The 17,506-nt window shown below is 37.9% G+C and overlaps 1 pseudogene; it reads left to right on the plus strand.

The window, feature by feature from the left end:
* Positions 1-14,747: 14,747 nt before the first annotated feature.
* Positions 14,748-14,869, plus strand: LOC143440510 (small nucleolar RNA SNORA24; annotated as a pseudogene).
* The last annotated feature ends 2,637 nt before the right edge of the window (positions 14,870-17,506 follow it).

The following is a 17,506-nucleotide window of genomic DNA, read 5'->3' on the forward strand; positions in this document are numbered from 1 at the left end:
TTTCTGTTATGTTTGTTGTTGTAGGTGGCATTATGTGCATGTGATTCTTTCTTTTTGGTTTTGTTGTGAGATGATTAATTTCCTGTTTTTTTCCCCCTTTGGTGTATGTACCCTCCTTATTTTGGAATTTTCCTTTGTTCTTGTGCATTTAGTGTTCATTATGTGATAAGAGGATTTTCTTTTCTGGTCCAATTTATTTGGTGTTCTATAAGGTTCTTATACATTTATAGCCATCTCTTTCTTGAGGTTGGGAAGTTTTCTTTTATGAGTTTATTGAAGACATTTTCTGGTCCTTTGAGCTGGGAATCTTCTCTCTTTTCTATCCATATTATTAGGTTTGCTCTTTTCATTGTGTCCTGGATTTCGTGGATGTTTTGGATTAAGAGGTTTTTTTTTTTCCTGTTTTGAATTTTCTTTGACCATTATGTCAATATCTTCTAAGGTATCTTCTACACCTGAGATTCTCTCTTTTATCTCTTGTATTCTGTTATTGATGCTTGCATCTGTAGCTCTTGAACCCTTTCCTAGGTTTTTCATTTTCAGGGTTGCCTCCATATGTGTTTTCTTTATTTCTACTTCCATTTTTAGGTCTTGGACTGCTTTGTTCAATTCCTTCGCCTGTTTGATTGTGTTTTTCTGTATTTCTTTCTTTCTTTTCTTCTTTTTTTTTTTTTTTGTTTGTTTGTTTTTCAAGACAGGGTTTCTCTGTGTAGCCCTGGCTGTCCTGGAACTCACTCTGTAGACCAGGCTGGCCTCGAGCTCAGAAATCTGCCTGCCTCTGCCTCCCAAGTGCTGGGATTAAAGGTGTGCACCACCACTGCCCAGCTTCTGTATTTCTTTAAGAAATTTTTTCTTTTTTCTTTAAAGGCTTCTACCTGTTTACCGGTGTTTTTCTGTATTTCTTTCCATTTCTTAGGTGTTTCCCCTTAAAGGACTCTATTACCTTCATCAGATAGGATTTTAGGTCAGCATCCTCGATTTTAGATGTGTTGAGGGTATCCAGGGTTTTCTGTTGTGGGAGAATTGGGTTCTGATGGTACCAATATTGGCTTCTATTGCTTATGGTCTTGTGTTAACTGGCCTGGGTGTGTCTGTTTGGAGCCTGCCTCCTGAGTCTCTGGGTTGCTGCAGATGGCCTGGTAGACCTGTGGCCCTGGTTGCAGCAGATCTCCTGGGAGAGCTTCAGAATGTGGGGTCTTCAGAGGGAAATGCATTCTGATGATTTATTGCCCTGGGTATAATAGATCTCTTGGGAGGCCTTCAGATGGTGGAGTCTGTTGCTCTGGGTGCAGCATATCTCCTGGAAGGCCTTTAAACTGTGAGGTTGTTGCCCTGAGTTCAACAGATTTCCTGAGAGGCCTCTAGAGGGTCTTCAGAGGGTCAGACAAGCTGCTGATCTGCCCCAATGGGAGGCACAGGCTGGAAAGGGGATGGAGTATAAGCAGAGAGGATGGGTCCTGAGTCTGTGAGGGGTTCCCAGCTACTATGGTTATTTGGGTGGATCCTTTACCTGTAGCCGTGCATGCAGCAGATCTCCTGGGAGGCCTTTAGATTGTCTTCAGAGGGCAGACAACTGCTGATCTGCCCCAGTGGAAGGTGCAGGCTAGAAAGGGGGTGGAGTTTGAGCCAGGATGAGTTTCTTTTAAGCATTTGCATATGTTGACATTTTTAGACCTGATTTTGAACTAAATGTCTCTAGCCAACGATGCAAATAGCCTGTATGTGACAGGGCTCCAGCCACAAGAAAATACTACAAATTTTCTCTGTTCAACCTTTTGTTAGTATTGTCGTTTTCTTCTCTTATTTCACCACCCTCTATCACTTTGGCATCAGGATCAAAAAAAAAAAAATTGTTCTTAGAGATTGATATCATTTTCTCTAGCCACTTGTGCAGGACAAGTTTAGAGAAGACTTCAAACCCATTTTCTTTTCTTTTCTTTTTTTCTTTTTTCTTTTTTTTTTTTTTTTTTTTTTTTTGTTGTTGTTGTTGTTGTTTGGTTTTTTTTGTTTGTTTTGTTTTTCGAGACAGGGTTTCTCTGTGTAGTCCTGGCTGTCCTGGAACTCACTCTGTAGACCAGGCTGGCCTCGAACCCAGAAATCCGCCTGCTTCTGCCTCCCAAGTGCTGGGATTAAAGTTGTGCGCCACCACCGCCCGGCTCAAACCCATTTTCAGTCTGAACAATTCCAGATATCTGAATTGCAAAATGTGGTTCTGGGCTGAGGCACTAGCTTATTGGTAGATGGCATACCTAGCAAGCATAATGCCTTGCATTCGTTTTGCAACACTGCAAATCATACAAAAGCAAAACAAAATGATTTCACTAACTTCAAAACAATGATTATAAGTTTTTTTATGTTCTCTACATAAAAAGAAAAAAATCTGAACTATAGCAAGCAGTGAAAGTTTAATAAGTCACATACTATTTAATCACTGTACTGTTTTCCAGTGAATTCAACAAATGTTCTTGAAAACCTTCTACTGGCTGAGAAGTATGTTTTGTGTTAAATAGGGTGTATTACTCAGGATTCTCTAGAGTAACAGAACTTACAGAATGTTTGTAGTCCAACTACCCCAACAATAGTCAGCTGTTAATAAGAAGTCCAAGAATCTAGCAGTTGCTCAATCCCATGAGGCTTTTTGTTTCAGCTGGTCTTTGTAGAAGTAGATTCCAACAGATGTGCTAGCAAGTAAATGCAAGCAGGCAAAGAAGAGCACATCTTTTTTCCAATGTCCTTAAGTAGGTACCCAGCAGAAGGTGTGGCCCAGATTAAAGGTGTGTACCATCACACCTGGATCTGAGACTTGCTTTGTCCCAGCCTGACCTTGAACTCAGAGATCTCCTTGCCTTAGTCTTCTGGGATTAGAGGTGTGTACTATTTTGCTTGGACCTAAGCTTTTCAAGGATATTTTACTTCAAGATCTCCATGCCAAGATTCAGGTCAGAAACTTGTATCATCCAGCCCCAAGATCTGGATCACAGGTGAGTCCTAGATTGTAGTTCATTCCAGATATGATCAAGTTGACAACCAGGATTAGCCATCACAGAGGGCCTCCATGATAAAATTCAAAGGTCTCAATAGGCCTATTACCAGGGGCTCTGCCATGTGACAGTTGGGACACAGGAGATGAGGTTTTTATTCTGCTAATAGATGAGTCTTCCTACAGATGAGCCTTCTCCACCAAAACAAATTGATAGATATTTAAATGAACTCCTTTTTATTCATTCAAAACAATTCTGTATAGATGACAAAATGTACTGCTTTTAGCATGTGCTATTAATTAAAAAGTAACACACTTATATTGTTAGAAAAAGCATCAAGACAAAGCATAATTCTCTATAATAAAAATAAAGGTTCTCCTCTCTTAAAGCATTACTCCATATGCTTCTGTTAGCAGTGACCATTGTTAGAAGCGATATTCCAGAAATCTCCAAAAGCATAGCTATATATGAATAGTATACACAGATGGGTACACATTTGAACATAGATGCAAGTTTTGATAACATTTTATAGTAACATAATTATGAATAAATATTAATAATATAGAAGTAGATCAAAATGGAGTAGTCTATAACATACACTATTTTAAGAGGTATTTTTTTGTAATGTAACATATGGTTATGGAAGAAAATGCAAATTATAAAAGTAAAATTATCCCTATGCCATATATTTCATACAACCTGAAAATAGTAATGAATATTCATAGCTCCTCCTGTGTTTGTGGACTTCTTGTGAAATTTCATATAAATATATTTGCAGAGCTATAAAATGTGTTTTCAAGTAGTTATTACTGTAAACTCTAACATGCACACAGGTAACAAAGGTACCAACAAAGTATATTGCCTAACTTTACCACACAAACTAAACTGCAAAACATTGTCAGCCTCCAGAAGCCACACACCCCAGCTCTCACTCACTGCCCTGTACAACCTACTTCTCAAGGCCTCCACTAAAATAAGGTGATATATCAATTATTTCAGGATTCCTGGATTATTGTCTAAAGACATTGTCTAAAGACAATGAACTTTTAGCAAGGCCTTTTCCTGTCTTCTATATTCCAGATCCCTTTCTAAAACTTATATTTGCTAAGAGTCTAGTAGAAATATTTAGAACCCACTAATAGATACTGGAAGTGTGACAGCCAGAACCATATCTGCAAATTTATAGGTAGGCACTCCCTAACTCCTATGCTCTCAAAATGTCACCGGCCATTGAACTAGAAAGACATTCTTTTCTATTTAGTTTAAAGTCAATGGCACCAAGTACCCTTAACATCTTATGACTTTAATTTACTAGGATAACCAAAGATCAATGAACAGGATATTTAAAACCATACAATTTAAGCCAAGTCCTTTACAATGCTTTCTGTCAAGTATTTGGTCACAGCAATCAAAAAAGTACCTAAAACATAAGGCCAATGTGTTGTACAAGTACTTAGTTCCAGGATGAGGCCTTGTGAGAATGTATATGAACCCATCAGGGATCCTTGTGTCCAAGATTATAGGCACTGTCTTAGTAGTCCTTTTGTATTACTATATAGGAATATCTGAGGATGGATAATTGGTTGGTGGCATTGTACAGTAGCCTACCATAACCATGTAGCCCAGGCTATCCTTGAGCTCACTATATATCCAAGACTGACCCTTTGAACTCCTAATCCTTCTGCTTCTGTCTCTGGAATGCTGAGATTAGAGATGTATACCACCATGCCAAGGTATGACAGACTAATTTATAAAAAATAGGAATGTATATGTTCATGGTTTTGAAGGTTAGAAATTCCAGTATTGAGGGGCCATATCTGGTAATGTTCTTCTGAGTGTTCAATAACATGTCAGAGGTTCCTGTGGTAAGAGAGACCAGGAAAAGAATGAAGTCCTTTATAGAAAGGCCATTCCCATAATAATGTTATCCCACTCATGAAGGCTCTGCCTTCATGACTTTATCATCTTATAGGTATTGTTTCTCACTCATTTGTACTGAGGAACCAGCTTCCTACACATGAACTTTGAGAAATACATTGAAACCATAACAGGGACTATAGATATAGTCTTATATATTTAGCATTTCTTGAAATCATTTATATAATTACATGAATGGATATTATATATTTAGGTACTCTGAAAAAGCCAACAGTGAACCTAAACTAATTTTCTCTAAAGTACTTTTAAGATCCTATATTTTTTCCACAATTTTTATTCCCACATTTTTCAACAATTCTAGAAATAATTTATTGGTAAAATGATATTCTGAAATAATATGCATCATTCCTCATAACCCTGTCTTTCTGCCCTGAGCAATATCAATACTCCTTTTACTTTCATTCTTTATCTTGAGTTGATGTCACCTAGCATATTAAAGATACAAGTTAAAAATTATGTTCCCTTATAAACAATATTCTGAGAAAATATCTTAATAGCATACTTGTAAATTTTCACTTGTAGTATGACCTGAAGACTCATCTTTTGCTTATGTGTGCATAATCTCCCTCCTAGCTCCATATATATGTGTGTATATATATATATATATATATATATATATACATACATATTATATATACATATATATGTATATATGTATATATACATATATATAATATATATGTATATATATGTACATGTACATATATGTGTATATATGTATATATATAAGTATATATATGTATATATGTACATATACATATATATGTATATATGTATATATATACATATATACATATATATGCATATATGTATATATACATATATACACATATATATGCATATACATATATATGTATACATATATACATATATACATATCTATGTATATGTATATATATTATATATATATACACACACATATATATGCTGGAAAGAACTGGTATATAATGTTCTTGGTAATAACTTTTTAGGTTATGAAATTGCAGGTAATTTTAGTTTCTCTCTCATTACTTATTTGAATCTTTTTACTTTATCTATAAAAAATCAATATTATATGATAGGACTCCAAAGCTTATAAATTTCATGATTCTTTAATATGAGCCACACTTGGACTTTTTCAGAAATATACAGCAATCTTTTGGATGTTCCCACCAATTCACTGAAAGAAGTGATAAACCTAGGTATGCTTTTCTCACATTTGAGAAGTGTTAATTCATTCAAAAGCATAATTAAGTAACTGTCTGGTAGACCAACTCATTACAACTCACCAGGCACCAAATATTCAATCCATATGCTCATCTGTTCTACATGAGCATGCATACCCTGAATTCCCTAAACAAATCATATTTATTGTGAGCCTATGAATTCCATATGATGTTACTGGACAGTGCACTAAAGTAGCTAAAGAACACTTATGCTTTAAGCTCGAAAACCTGTTTCACTTAAAATCATTAAGAATCATTGTTGGGGCCAAGTATGGTGGTGCGTACCTTTGCAGCCAGCACTCAGGAGATGGAAGTAAGCAGATATGTGTGAACTCCAGGTCATCTAGGGCTACAAAGTGAGACCATGACTTGGAGAAAGAGGAGGGGGAAAAGAAGGGAGATAAGGATGGAGGAAGAAAGAGAGGGAAGGAGAAAGGGTGGTAAGAGAGAGAATATGATCTGGGCTAGGAGGATGGCTCCGTGAGCACTATATCCTGAAAACACATGGGCGTGAGTCCTACCAGATCCCACATAAAAAAAACGTCTATAAAATCAGTGCTTGTGAGACAGAAGCATAAGAGTCCATGAACATTCACTGGCCAGCCAGTCTAGCTGCGGTGAAAGTTTCCTCTAAGATTAAAACATTTTATCCTCCCCCTCCTTTTAATTTTATAAAGATACTATTTTAAAGTTCCATGGGCCCCTTCCACAGTCCCTTGTCTTTGACAATTATAAGGAATCCCAGTAATATGGGTTATATTAAATTGCTGCCAAAAAGTTTCAAATGCTTGACTGCAATAGCCAGCTCCATTTTCTGTTTTTTGTTTGTTTGTTTTTTTATTATTGACTACTTTATCTACATTTCAGATGTTATCCCCTGTGGATGTTTTAACTTTGCATAATGAGCTTATGAATTTAAAGAATGCTGCTCTGCTGAGTGTTGATGCGGCAGATACTGCTGATAAAATTACCCATGGCCTGAGGTCAGTATTTCTATTTTGGTCAAGCTTCAAGAATGACATATATACCTTGATCATGCTAGCCCTTTTTGTCCTGGGAATACTTTTATTCCTGCCCATCTTATTAAAACTTGTCTTTAACAACATTAACATGTTAGCAGCCAAAGTACATGGCTTGAAACTGAAAATGGACCCCCAGACAGAGTTATTAAATTAACAGGCTGGCAAGCCATGGTTGGGTAAGATTCTGCACAGAGCCTTACTAACATATGACAGAAGTGTATTGCTTTTGATGATGCATATTCCACAATGGGTAAGACAGGCATTCTTTTCAGAACAACCTAAGACAGGCTCAGTCTTGTTAACAAAGTAAAAAAGGGGGAGAGGTGGAGAGCTTTGGGGGCTGTTTGGCAAGAAACTGACATGGGTCAAGGACAAGAAAATGGGTTGCTTGGCAGGAATATTACATTGTCCAAAATCAAGGAAGTGGGCTTCAGGCAGGAATCTGACATTAGGCAAAAACAAAGAAGTAATTTCAGGCAGGAATCTAAATCTTAGGCTAGAACAAAGAAGTAATTTCAGGCAGGAATCTAAATTTTAGGCTAGAAAAAGGAAATAGGTTTCAGGCATAAAAATGACTTTGGGGTAGGACAGAGAATTGTTGTAGTAATTATTTTAAAACGGCCACCAGCAAAGCTGACTACGTAAACTGCGGAGGCTCTGCCTGGCTCAGCTGCCATGTTCGGTGGCCAGAGGCAACATGAGCACCACAGCTAGAAATGGCCAGCCAGAGACACCAGCCCTGCCACCCACGAGACGCCAGCATGGGAGATGGCTCTGCCAGTCTTCCACAATATCTCTGCAAGGTTGGGCATTGCTCAGACCATCCTGCCAACCACATAGGCTCAGTACAGATGAGATTCTAATGCTTAGATTATCTAAAGGCTTATATATTTAGTAATGATCAATAACAAGATGCCCATACAATCAGAAGTGTGACCCAATACCCAACTTAGATATACAAACTACCTTTGACTGCTACAGACAAGCGAACATCAGCCTCCATGTCCCTGCTCTCGTTCTTCATTTCTTCCTAGCTCCTCCTCTCCTTCTCTTCCTCATCTCTTTACTCCTCCTCTTCCTCTCACCTTAGCTCCTCTTAAATATCACCCTTCCTGTTAAAATAAAAAAAAACAAAACTTTCTCTCAAAATACTATTAGAGCATAACTATACCAATTTGTATCAGTAAAGTACAAGATAGACCTAATACCCAGTCCATCACTTTGTTGACTAACCAGAACCTCTGTCATCTCTCCTAACTAAAAGGCTCCTACAGGGAAGTTGGCTCATATATTTTGGTCATCCTGATAAGCCTTTTTAGAAACAGTGATCGTGGCAGTGTTCACAAAACTTTGTTTATTGCCTTGCTTGTTTTGATTATTTGTGTTTATTGCCTTGCTTATTCCTTGACTATTTGCATTTATTGTATTGCTAATTCCTCAACCTAGAACTGACCTTAATATTTGCATGTAATTAAAATGGTATAAAAGTAAAAAGGAGGAGGGGGGATAGTGTAGGGGGTTTCTAGGAAGGGAAAACAGGGAAAGGGGATGGCATCTGAACTGTAAATAAATAAAATAGCCAATAAAAAATTAATTGCAGAAAAAAGAATTCCATTCTTCAGGGAAGCTCCTTAGACGGGAAGGTAAGCAGCCCAGAGAAGCTTTAAAAAAGACCCTGAAGTTGGCCATATTTGCTGGACCCCTTTCTACCAAAGTAAAAAAAAAATGAAAGCTGAGAGTCTCCTCTAAGAAAGAAGAAAGCTGAGTTGCAAAGAGGACTCTTAAGACCACACCTGCTTCGTGAAAGAGGCAGAAACTACCCCGCTGCCTGGAAGAAATTTAGACCAGCTGGGGCACCTGGAAAAAACACTCTCCAACCTATTGAGCAACCTGCAGGCTGTGCAGTTTGTTCCAGGTTCCCAGCTTTGTGAGCCGTCACCCATGCTGGAGTGGGCTTTGGTGATGCATCTGTCTTTGAATTATTTGCGCTCCTGTAAGTAATCCCAATAAAACTCATTGGTTCACTGAGTTAGACTTTTGTGTAATAAGTACTTTAGACTGTCATGAGCTCCCTGTCTGGAGTGATAGATGTGTGTGTTTTGTCTCCACAGGAAACATTTTATCACACAACACTAGCCTAACTTTTGAGAACTGGCTAATAGGAGACCCTGTCACAAAGAGCATGGATGAATTTCTTGAATATGATACTCCAAGTTATCTTCCAGCATCAACACACACTCATATACACGTGTGTTCACCCTAACACAATCATATGTATGTGTGCATTAAGAAAGAGTAATGAAGAATCTACCATTATAAAAAAAAATATAACTAGCGTGCATTTGTTGTTAATGTGTCATACCTTCCTAGGATGCTTACTAAACAGAACTTAATAACATAAACAGCTCTAAATAGAACAAAATACAGAGACAAAAGCAAAAGTATATAAATCCATGACAGTATCTATTAGCCTAGACTTTGAAGCTTACCTAGTCCAGTGTATTTCAAGCCTAACTGCATAGGAAAGCCATGTTAGAGTTTTTACAATACATCAACACCTAAGCCCCACCCCAAATCAATTTACTCACAATCTTAGGACAAGCTTTGGAAATGGTATCTATTTCACCAATACTACTCAATAGTTCTGAGAGCTTTTGCGTATATTGAGTCATTTAACGCTTTACCCCATGACATAAGTACTATTGTCACCTCTATTTTCTTGTGATGAGTTGACTCTTATCAATTTACTTAGCCCAATTAGACAATGAAGCAGTAGATTCAGTATCACACGCAGGCTTGTTGGCACCTAGATTAAGCTATCAGTTGTGGTGACTCTTCAGTATATCTTCCCAGAGACCTCAACCTATCTTTCCAGGGTCCTTCAGCCTATCTTCCTAGGGCAGAAGCACTCTGCACAATTTCTGCTGCTACAGAATTTCTACTAAACAAAAATACATATTTCATATAAATCAGTCTGTATTTTCTAGAGCTATAGCTCTAGAAAATACAGACTGATTTATATGAAAGACACCAGCACAAATAGAATAGATGAGATCAATCACTCAGAAACACCCTGAACCAATTAAGGCCAAGGCAGCACAATCTTGCTGGGCTGATTAAGAACGAGTCCTTGGCAGGAACAGAACTCCTCCAAGTCACAATCCAAAAGACTGTTTAATGGTGTAAACTAAGGATTCCAAAAATCCAGAAATGTTTTATTAGGCCAAGTATTTATACATGAACCAAAAGCACTGGATTCATTTCAACAAGGGAAAGATTCCTAGGATTCTCATCTGCCGACTGAGGAATTCTGAATACAAATACCAGGTCAGCAAATGTGATTACCTTTTAGGTTTGTCAGCTATTTTTAAAAATATTTTTTTTAATTTTATATGTATGAGTGCCTTACTCCCATGTATGTATGTGTACTACATTCATACAGTGCCAATGAAGGTCAGAAGAGGCTGTGGGATCCCCTAAAAATATAGTTACAAATGTTTGTGAGGTACCATGTACAAGAATATCCAACACTCTTAATAACTGAGCCATCTTTTCAGCCCTGGTTTGTCAACCATTATCATTGAGACTGATAATCTGAATAAATCTGAAAAATAATCTGAAAAAGGAATAATTAGTTTGGGTTCATATTTCAGGAGTTTTGATCTATGCTTGACTGGCTCCATAGCCTACAGTCTAAGAGAGAAACATTGCAGCAGTGAGTACATGTGGGAGAGCATGCTCACTTACCTCACAGCAACACCACAGAAAAGAGAGCAGTGTGGAGAGGCCTGGGACAAAGTATATCTTCCCAGTGCATGACCCCAGTAGCCATTTCCTAAAATCTTCAAGACTTCTTAATACTGGAATCAAATTATAAATCTACCAACAATGTTGAAGTCAGGCCCAGTTTTTCTTCCCAGAGCCTCATGCTCCCAGAAATAAGACTCAGACTCAAATATATATTTACAAATACCTTGGCCATTTAGCTAGGCTTTTACTAGAATCAGAACTTAAGAGAAGCCATTTATTTAAATCTACATTCTGCCATATGGCTGGTTACCTGTGCTCAAGTACCATGCCTCCATCCCATTACATTTTCCTGGCCCAATCTCCCAGAATTCTTTCTTCTCCCAGATGTCCCACCTCTATTTCTTGCCTAAGCCATAAGCCAAAGGTTTTTTTTAACTGACAGCTGATGCAACCATACAATATAGAAAATATTCTTTCTACAGACAAAGTCAGAGTTCTCATGATCCAGTCACTTCTCAGTTATTGGACTTACTAGCTTAGACACCAAGTTTTCAATGCACTATTCTTCCAGGAGATACTTTATATCCAAGCAAACATTTGTTGTATACGTATAGAAACAATTCACATGAGGTTTTTTTTTTTTTTTTTTTTTTTTTTTTTTTTTGCAACTGCTATGCATTCAGACACTAGACACGTTTCATCTAGTCTAAGAATCAACAGAGGTAGGAGAAATCCCTGTTCAAAATGGATTAAAGCTGTTGATGTAGCAGATAATATCAATGTCACTCTAATTCTTCAGAATAGCTAGTGAGTAGTCTAGTCTTTGATTGTGCTTGGCAGCATCTTTAAATTACTTTTAAAAGTAGGTCATGGGTACATTCCAAAGTTAGAGGCCTATAACTCCCTAGAGATTCCTGTTGTAAGTATCCTTTGAGCAGTGTGCGTTATCCTTGGAAAGGGACCAGGGTTGAAACCAGCAACTCTGTCTTGTCCCTGGCATGACCATTATGGAATGGAGCAACAGGGTTTGACACCCTCTGGCTACTGTCAGGGGACCAATTAGTAAATTCACAGCTAACCTAATGGAACCCTGAGTAACATCATTAAGTGCACGGTAGGCAATCACTGATTATAAAAGAACCTTGTGAAATTCCCTAGGTATCTATGCCTGGGCTCCACCCTTATCTAATACTATCTATGAGTGCACAGATAACTTGAAAATGGAAATTGTGCAACTAATAACTTCTAATTGAAACAAGTCTAGCTGAAGTCTGTGTGTTGAATACTTATTGATTACTATGTCTTAGTTTACATCTAGGAATTCTAAATTAGTCACAGCTAAGCCTCAACATTCCATCATTAAGTCTCATAATACTTACACTAAATGAAATACTATTTTTAATGTTCAGTAAGAGAAAAATAATTTGTTTGGAAAATGTGGCAACCTTGTGAGAAACAGGGCTGAAAGCAAGGTTATTAAAATACATATTATTGGCTACTTCCCAGACCTGCTAAATCTCTTAGCACTGGGACCCAGAGATCTAAATTAACAAGCTCTCAGCTGATCTGTATCTAGTAACGTCACCCCTAGGGTGTCACCAACCCAAAGCCAAAAATCATTTATCACCAAGCATTATAAAATGTTGAATTTCCAGCAGGAATTTAATTGGCCACAGGAAACCAGCACTTCTTAGTATTAGAAACAATTCAGTTGCAACTTAATTTTCTTTTATCTGGGATATGGCAGTTTATGTACCAAAGACTTCTATAGAGCTGTTAAAGAATCTGGCCTATCCTGTACCAGCAAGTAATAAACTCAACATGTGCCCTGTCCCCAAGCTTAATCACAGTCTCTTTGCATGTTCTTTCATCTTTTCTAAAGAAAGAAAAATATTATTTTTGCAACAAAAACTTTTAAGTTCACCTTTCCTGACCAACATTTTAACACATAATATTTCAATATTATTACAACAGTTATTACAACAGTATTACAACAGTTTACCTTCCAATGATAAAGATTTCGACCCCAAACACTCTGTCTTTTAAAATTCCTAAGTCTATCAGAGCCAAAAAAAAGACAAACAAAATAAAGCAGGAGTTGGATTCAGCAGCCAGACAAAGACTATGCCCTAGACGTATACAGACCTATCTGAAATACTCAGGGATTCTCCCACCCAGAATCTGGTGACTTTGGGAAAATATCAAAATAACAACAACAACAAAATAGTAATGCAAAAATCTTTTCCTTTTTTAAGAAGTTGCAATACTTATTTGTTTTTCAGGGGAAAATAACAGCTGGTACAAAAATTTGATGAAAATAGCATTTATCTATTCACTGAGCTCACGCACAGACTGGAAATTGAAGCATATCTGCTAAAAAGACAAAAAGTTCAATTTTGGAGGCACTTGAAATCCAACTACTTTTATAAGAAAATGCTCCCAATCAGACATCATTTAGCTTCACTCTTATGGAAGTGTCACTCCTCAAAAGGCTGTCTTAAATAGGATGAGTCATAAGAGCTCGGTCCTGCCACCTGCCACTCTATCAAACAGGAAGCTGGTTATTAATGGCTGGTAAAGTATTATCACAATCTGGATGCTTAGGCAGAATGCAGGGGCCTGCCAATGGTGCTGACTTTTTGGGAAGCCCTTAAAGAGAAGTTTCACAGATGGGGGTTTAGTAAATGGTTTTCTTATAAGTGTGTGTGTGTGTGTGTGTGTATGTGTTTTGCCGTTAATTTGGGAAAACACAAGGTAAATGCCACAGGGTCTGAGGTCTTACTCTACCCAATAAAGGTGTAAAAAAGTATAGGTACCATTTATTCTAGGTTTTATAATCAATATCTAAGTTGAACTTAGAAGACACTGTAGTTTTTGAGAAACAATTATTTTGCTTAGGTAAGAATATTGAAAAGAAAATTAGCTAAAGTAGTTTACAAAATTTTTTCCTAGTCATGATGTTCAAAGTCTAATTCTACTGTAGAACTACATTAAGTGTGACAGTGCAGTACTGTTAAAGACAGACACATAGGTCAATACAGAGCACCGAGGCCAAAAATAGGCCTACACAGATATTAGTCAATTGATTTTTGCCACAGGTGCAAAGGTAATTCAGTAGGACAGTAAAACTGTCTTTTTAACAGACAGTGTAGCTCCAAATGCCATAAAGTGAAGCCAGAGACAACTTCAGACAGAAATGAACAGACAATGGAGTTAAATACCAGTGGGATAGTCTAAGACTTGAGGGAAAGAATGCATGAGAAAATCTTTATCTTGATGTAGGCAAAGTTCTTGAACATACCATCAACATTCCTGTAACAGGAAAAAAATGATAAATTGGACTTCATCAAAATTATAAACAAGGTTGCTTTGCCAACGAGAATTTTAAGAGAATAAAAAAAGAAAAACATAGGCCCAGGGCAAACATTGACAAGACATCTACTAACAGAGAAGTGTCTCTCTGTTTCTCTCTGCCTCTCTCTGCCTCTCTCTCTCTCTCTCTCTCTCTCTCTCTCTCTCTCTCTCTCTCTCTCTCTCTGTGTGTGTGTGTATATAAAACAAAGTTTAACAGAATGAAAGTAATCTGATTCCCAATTTTTTTTCAAAAGGACAAAAAATGTGAAGACTTTGACAAATGAGATACACATGATAAGTTCACACATGAAACCAGCTCTGTAGCATTAGTCACAGGGGAAATGCAAATTAAGGCCACAATTGTGATATTACTATTCTTAAAAGTAAAACTGAAACCAGGTCAATCTAACATAACATACTTGGCCAAGAAAAGGGACTATAGAAACACACACTATTCTAAAGATGGTTGAGCCACACTCATCACAGGTGCAGGCGACATTCATAGCCAAAGTAATAATATGCGTGAAGAAATGACCTTGTGGAAGACCTTATTCTTGCTCATTGGCAAGGCTGTCACCATCTAGCCAGTATCAGATTCTGATTTGCACAAGTAACAGCCTTTACTGTCAAAAACCTGTGGGCTACCAGGTTACTGGGAATGTTTTCCAAAATTACTAGTGTTTCTAAGGAAAAAGAAAAGTAGAGAGAAGGGGTGGATGAGAAGGAGAAACAGGAACAACCTGACTGATCAAAGGCAATTGCCTTTTGCAGCCTGGGATTGGCTGAAATGTAAATGTGACTGGCTGAGATTTAGTTGTTTGAGAGCCTTTTACCCTAGCTGTATGGTAAAGACCTGCAAGAACATCATTAGGAAAGCTGAGGTAGAAGAAATGGTAACTTGAAGCATACCTGGGCTGCAAAGGAAGACTGTCTCAAAATAAGCAAATAGAACCATTTGTCTTGGGTAGGGTTACTATTGCTGTGATGAAACACCATGGCCAAAACAGCTTTGGTAGAAAAGGGTTTATTTGACTTACACTTCCATGCCACTGTTCATCATTGCAGGAAGTCAGGACAAGAAACTCAAACCTGGAGGGAGGAGCTGATGCAGACATCATGGAGGATTCTGCTTATTGGCCTACTCTTCATGGCTTCCTTACAGATACCAGATCACCAACCCGATGAAAGCATCAGCCACAGTGGAATAGATCAATCACTAATTAAGAAAATGCCCTACAGCTAGGTCTTAGGGAGGCATTTTGTCAACTGAGATTCACTCCTTTCAGAAACTCTAGCTGACATAAAACTACCTAGCATCCCCTACACCCACTCCAAAGACACTGACAAAGGTATGTTCTTAGTTTAAGTTACAACCTATTTCCACATCAAGCTAGGATATATGGTTTACTATCTACAGGAGCTGTTTGGACCAAGTATCAACCCAGATTTTAGTCAAAATTATTTCTGTATCCTCTATAGTTCTCAACCTCTGAGTTGCAATCCCTTTGGGGTCGAATATCAGATATTCTACATAGCAGATATTTACATTATGATTTATAACTAGCAAAATAACAGTTTTGAAGTAGCAAAGAAATAATTTTATGGCTGGGATTGTCTTAGTTAGGGTTCTGTTGCTGTGAAGAGACAGCACAACCAAGGCAACTGTTAATAAGGAAAACAATTGGGGCTGGCTTACAGTTTCAGAGGAGAAATTACAATTATGAGGAGAAAATGTTACCTCCCCTAGCACTGCTTTAAAAGGGGTGAAAGTTAATTTTAGCACTTTTGTCTATGTGTTCCAAAAAATCTTATTTCTGAACCTCTGTTGGGCCTTGGACGAGGTAACTCCATTTAACCTGTTACCTTCAGTCACGTAGGACACAGGTAGAGGGCGTGATTAACAAGTCTCCACCTCCAGAGATTTAAATATTAATGAATTATCAAAAGGCCAGGGGCGTAGCTAATTAAGTTATTCCCTCCCCTTTCTCCCTTCCCTATAAGATTGGTCTCCCCTGGCTTTTGGCGGGGGAAGCGCGTACCACTTACATCCATTAACCATGTCATGAACAATAAAGCTTTGGAAAACTGGACTCCATGTGTTGCCTGATCTGCCAACGCCAGGTTCCCAGCCTTTGGAAAGTTGAGCCACCCACCGCCAGCCCACGGCGGCTATATCAATGTGGGATCCTCCACTGGCGGTGTGGGAAGCCCCCCTCCCCCCCACGAGATTTCTTCCCCACAAACCTCCAATCCTAAATGTAAGGTTTTCTAGTGATTTGAAACAATAAGAAGCTCAAGGTACTTCAGAATGCCAGAGAGTGTGGTCGCTGCTATTTTCCAAATAAAATGCAAGAGCTTCAAGTAGAGCATTATGTAGACAGTCTTGGATAAATATTTGAACTTCGGAATGTATTTGGACCTACAATCTGAGTCATGCACAGGCCTGTCAGCCTTGCTTAGATCCTGGAGTAGTTTGCTTTTCATTCATATGGTCCTTCTCTAAGTCCATTATCATCACAGTGGGAAGCATGGGAGACATGGTGCTAGAGAAGAAGCTGAGAGTTCTACATCTTGATCCTCAGACAGTAGAAGATTGTCATACTGCATACCTTGCGCATATATGACCTCAAAGTCCTGCCTCCACAGTGACATGCTTATCTAACAAGGCCACACTTTCCCCAATAAGGCTACAGTTCCTAAGAGTGTCACTCCCTATGGCCACACATTTAAACAAATGAGGCCATACCTATTCAAACCACCACAGGTTATCAGTGCAACCTGAGGAAGAGTATTAAAGGGTTGCAGCATTAGGAAGGTTGAGAACCAGTGCTCTAAGACAACTAAAATAAAAAAAACTAACAGTATTAAATTACCAAATGATGGGGTTGCAAAGAAATTCAAACCATCAACTGCAAAATGGTACAATCATTTTAGAAGATGGGTAGTTTATTACAAGGCAAAGAACATGATTATTATACGTACTTAGCTCACTTGTATGTATATGCCCAAGAGAAATAATATTTACATTCACGTGAAAGCCATTAATAAATCTATATAGTAGCTTAATAATAATATCCCCAGAATGGACACAATGTTAACCATTATATAAATTGTGCAATACTCACAAAAAAGAATATTTCTAAGCAACAAGAAGAAATATACTTTAGGCACATACAACAACATGGGTGAATCTCAAGTACATTGTGCTCAGCGAAAAAGCCAGACTGTTGGCTTCAGTTCAGATGGGATTCTAGAA

This window comes from Arvicanthis niloticus, chromosome 29 (genome assembly GCF_011762505.2).
Source record: "Arvicanthis niloticus isolate mArvNil1 chromosome 29, mArvNil1.pat.X, whole genome shotgun sequence".
In the NCBI taxonomy this organism is placed as follows: Eukaryota; Metazoa; Chordata; class Mammalia; order Rodentia; family Muridae; genus Arvicanthis; species Arvicanthis niloticus.